Here is a 5,039-nt window from a genome sequence, read left to right on the forward strand (position 1 = left end):
TGTGGGAAAATGGTGTACGTTTGAATATGTATTTCCTCTCTGAATCATCATGGCTAGAGATGAATGTGGGCAGACATGGAATGTGTTTTCTGTATTTGAACTGTATGGTCCCCTAAATTCTCCCCAGCTTTTTAAAGTCATCACTGGAGTGCTACCTCCAGAGTGTCCCAAAGCATCCACCACTGCCTGTTCTTCAGAAACTGTGAGTTTCCAAGTTGGAGAAGGCTGCTAGCTGGTGAGGCATTCTCTGGCACATCTCTGGCTGGCTGATGTGGGCTTAGCACCCAAGATTTGGCAGACAGTAACTAACCACGATCACTTCCATTTCTGGGACACTCATGAAGGATTTTAGACGTATGCTAGTGGCATACGTTATTTCAATTAGTTTTCCCAACAATCATAATTAGATTTTTTCACCTGTATTAATAAGTAAACTGTCAAAGCGAGTGACGTGCAGACTTTGGACTGGAACACGGGTCTTTCTGATCCCTGTCTCTGTTCCCTCCCCGGCCTATCCTTCCAGATGGCCAGGAGACTCTTCCTCAGTCTTGAGTTTCCTGCTGATATTACCACTCTCTTTGTTTCTAGGAGAGGAAAACAAGTCTAAACTTACTTTCCAGTTGAAAGTGGAATGGAGATTTAACGTTGGAAGCCGGGAGAGTCTGTCCTGTGATGAAGCGGTCTCCGAGCCACTTCCACTGGGACGTCACATCACTGTCTGGGCCCCTTGCACAGCCTGTGCACAGGTGATAAGCCAGATGTGCCGAGCAGTCCTCCCGGACAGGGCAGTGTGTTGGAAATGAGTTTGGGGATTTGGTTTCATTTCATAGGTTTCTGAGGGCCTTGGCCTGGCACTTCGAGTGGGACCATCCCTTGTCCCACATACTCGTGCTCTGGGCCCGTGCAGACATGACGTGGCCTCAGCCTGAGGCTCCGGGCCCGTGGTGAAGTGGAGAATTTTAGTCCAGGGTCTGTGGAGGCTCTGACAATTCTGGGTCGTGGGACATTGTCCAGGATGATAATAATTCCTCCCCGAGTTTCAGATTTCCTTGCCTGTCAGCCGGGGTAGTAATAGTTTCTGAGATGATTGTAATGATTCAGTAAGGGGCGCAGAGTGCTGGCAGGTAGCTGGTGCTTAAGGAGCAGAAGTCGCAGTCACTCTGTCAGCCTCTCACTGTGTGCTCTGTGCTTTGAGAAGATGTGTGTTTGGTAAAAGTCCTGCCCAAATACTAGGGTCTAGATGAAACGTTGTTCCTTCACTTTCCCTTTCTTTTGCTCCTTCCTTTCTCTGCGTCTCATGTGTAGGGAGCAGATTCCTCTGTTTCAGGGAATACAGGCCTTTCTAGGAAAAGGACAGGATGAACGTGGATAGGTGGGGCCGGAGGGGTTCTGGAGCATCTGCACAGCGCTGCTTCCCTGCATTTCTGCATCCGGTCCCATCAGTGCACGAAGTAAGCCTTCCTCTTCCTTCCTGTGTCATCAGGTCTCTGTTTTATGGGAAAACCTTTTTTACGTGTCTTATTTCACTTACATGTTTCGTTCAGATGCTTGTTGCTTTTCTCCCTGTGCTTCAGCGTTCCTAGGAGAGAATTCAGCAGTGCAGCATCCTCTCCGAGCTCTATGAGTTGATCGGCTTCCACTGCAAGTCCGTCTTCTTCAAGTGGGTGGCCCCCGTGCAGCGCGTGGCCCCCGGCATCCCGGAGCCTGGCGGGAAGGCCTGCTACCGACTCCTTCTGCAGACGCTTCCTGGCTACAGTGTGTCACTGATTCTGCAGGACTTCAACAAAGGTTTTGGAACTAAAACATTGCTTCAGTCCGATTAACCATGCCTTGTTTGGGCCCTGCTCTCCTGTCTCATCAGGGTGAATTGTGATTCGTGTAGAGCAGGACACAGCAGACTTTTTTCTGTCAAGGGCTTGGGAGTCAATATTTCAGGATCTGCAAACATCCTGATCTCTGGTGCAGCTGCTCAGCTCTGCTGTTCAGACGCCAGAGCAGCCGGACAGTCCACACACCCACAGAGCTTTATTCACAGCAGTGGCTGGGGCTGGATTGGGTGTATGAACTGCAGTTTGTCCCCACAGCCTCCTCACTATTGACGCCTGTACCTGAGCGTGCATTTGCGACAATGGGTGAACCTACACTGACACGTCATCACCAAGAGCCCATACTTGACACTAGGATTTACACTTGGTGGTGTGCACTCTGTGGGTTTGGACAGATGTACAATGACACGTTTCTACCATCACAGCATCATACAGAGTAGTCTGTCTTAGTGACCCTAAAAATGCTCCGTGCTGCACCTCATTCATTACTCCTTCCCCTCTAGCCTCTGACAGTAACTGATCTTTTAGTCTCTGTGGTTTTGCCTTTCCCAGAACAGCATACAGTTGGAATCAGACAGTTGCAGAACCTTCCCAGATTGGCTTCTTTCACTTAGTAATATGCATTTAAGATTCCTCCATGTCTTTCCATCCCTTGATAACTCATTTCATTTTAACATCATAAATAGTCCATTTTCTGCCTGGACCACAGTTTATTTATCCATTCACCTACTGAAGAACAGCTTAGTTGTTTCTGAGTTCTGGTGATTATGAATAAAGCTGCTATTAACATCTGTATGCAGATTTGTGTGAGGACGTAATTTTCCATTTTGTTCAGTAAACACCAAGGAGCACAGTTGCCAGATCATATGGTAAGAGTACGTTTAGTTTTGTAAAAAATTGCCAGACCGCCTTCCAAAGTATCTGGGCCATTTTTCATTCCCACCAGCAATGCAAGAGAATTCCTGACGCTCCACATCCTCACCAGCATTTGGTGCTGTCAGTGTTCTGAGTTTTGGCAGTTCTGACAGGTGTGCAGTGATACCTCGCTGTTTCAGTCTGCAGCCCCTTGATGACAGATGCTGTGGAGCATGTTTCCATAGATTTCTTTGGCATCTAGTTTCCTTCTATGTTGAGGTGTGTGTTGAGGCATTTTGCTCATTTTTAAGCAGGTTATTCATTCTTCTTGTTGAGTTTAAAGAGATTTTGTTGTATTCTGGATATCAACCCTTTATCAATGTGTCCCTGCCCTTCACCTGCAGCACCGGGGTTGTCCTTTGGGTCTCAGTGGAGTGTCAGCTCTTCAAAGAGGTTCCCTGTCTTCCCTCAGCCTAAATACTGTCCTTGAATTTTTCACTTTCATTGACTCACTTTGTTGTTTTTAAATAGCATTTCCCATAATTTGTAAGTACATTAAAAAAAAGGCAATGATTGAACACTGCCTCCCCCACCAGGCTGTGTGCCCTGTGAGAGCAGAGACCCTGTCCCCACTCACCATGTCCCATGACAGCACATGTCACATGTCCATGTAAATGTGTGTAACGTGGGGCCAAACCTGATGAGCAGCTATGACGACATGTGTTGGCTACCATTCATTGAATAGAGTTTGTTTCTTGATCTTAATTTTAAATCACATGAATGAAACATGTTTCTTTTGAAAAATAAAACAACAAAGCACACCTCCATGTGATTGGTACTTTCTACTTAGCCTTCTGACCCAGGAGGGGATGTTCACCATCATTTTGTGGAGGAGGTTGGGGAGGTAAAGTAGGAGAGTGAGATCAAATAAAGTAAAAATGATAACTATCAGCTGGCTTTATTTTCACTAAGACAAATGTTACTTTAAACCATATCTCAGCTGTTGTTCTGTTGTTTTAAACACTTCTCATAGAATTAAATGGAAGCCCACTAAACCCTGAAAGGGAAATTATGTTCTCAGGTCCTGAAAAGTGTTTATGTCTATTTCTTGAAATGCACATTTTCCCTGCTGGTTACAGAAAGTCATGGCGGGAACACAGCCGTGAGCTGTGTGTGTCTGCCGGCTTCACGGGCTGCTCACTGTCATTTTCATTTTCTTGTGTTGCAGTGTATGAAGGTTTTCCATCAGACTGTTTGCTCAGCCCCTTCCTGAATGAGGGATTGAATTTTCCACAGGAAATCTTATGGAAGAGAGTGACAAGGCACATGGGTTTCCCAAAAAGCAATAGTTGTTGTAATAAACTCTCACATTGGTGAACTTTTTGAATACAAGCGAGTTGAAAATTTTATCACTAGGTCATATGCCACAAATCTGTCTTAAGAATAAAAAGATTCAGATTTTTAGAAGAAGCAGTTTGAATCAAGTATAAATTATAATTTGTACACTAGTTGGTGTTAGAACTTATACTCACTCTTACCATAATTGCCTGTGGTAGGAACTGGATCATTATTTATTTATTTAAAAAAAAATCCTCAAGGTTCTACTTGCCCCATTATTGATGCGGCAGTGCTGAGGTTAGTTAAGTTGGGACATTTAGAATTCTTGGCTAGGTTTTCAGGACATTGATTTCAGCCTCTTTATCTTTTTCAGAATCTCTTCTTTGTGTCTGTCTTTGGTCTTTTGACAATGTGGAAATACTGCACAGATCTGTCTTTCCCTTTTTTCCTGTCTTTATGGGAAAAGATTTCTGTAAGACACACTACTAGGACATTAAGGATTTTGTGTGGGGTAAGTTTGGTCGGCTCAAAGGATTTCAATTAATACGTATTAATACTTGCTATTCAGCTAATGATAAGAAAATTATAAAATAACTTAAGTATACATCAATAAATATAGTACAATAAGCCCATCACCCAGATTAAGGAATTCACAAACATTTCCATATTTCCTTTATTCAGACCTTTGTTCTTTTACTTGTCCTTTGTTGAAGTATTTGACAGCAAATTCAAGAAAACATGTCATTTTACCCTATGTACTCAAGTAGGCATGTCTGAAAAATGAGGGCCATTTCTTTGGTCAGGTTTTTCCATTTGACTTATGTGCTCGTTAAGTACCAGCTGTATCAGGCATCTCACTAGGCATTAGGAATCCTTGGGGCAATGAGACAGTCCTGGCTTCCAAGGAATTTAAGGGCTGATGGAAGAAACCAACACAGGAGCTTAGGTGCCTCACCTAAGGTCCCTGCTGGATGACACCAATTGGAAAAAATTTGTGCACAATACAGTGGGATTCACAGA

At 44.2% G+C, this 5,039-nt stretch overlaps 1 long non-coding RNA gene across 2 annotated transcripts; it reads left to right on the forward strand.

Moving 5' to 3' along the window:
- The first annotated feature begins 592 nt into the window (after nucleotides 1-592).
- On the forward strand, nucleotides 593-3,508 carry LOC135320927 (uncharacterized). Of its 2 annotated transcripts, XR_010380299.1 has the most exons (3): nucleotides 593-746; nucleotides 1,306-1,451; nucleotides 1,575-3,508. It is a non-coding gene; the product is annotated as an uncharacterized LOC135320927 (long non-coding RNA). The 2 variants fall into 2 exon arrangements; XR_010380298.1 differs by lacking the exon at nucleotides 593-746 and having other exon boundaries at nucleotides 1,269-1,451.
- Nucleotides 3,509-5,039: the final 1,531 nt, after the last annotated feature.

This window comes from Camelus dromedarius, unplaced genomic scaffold (genome assembly GCF_036321535.1).
Source record: "Camelus dromedarius isolate mCamDro1 unplaced genomic scaffold, mCamDro1.pat HAP1_SCAFFOLD_189, whole genome shotgun sequence".
Lineage (NCBI taxonomy): Eukaryota > Metazoa > Chordata > Mammalia > Artiodactyla > Camelidae > Camelus > Camelus dromedarius.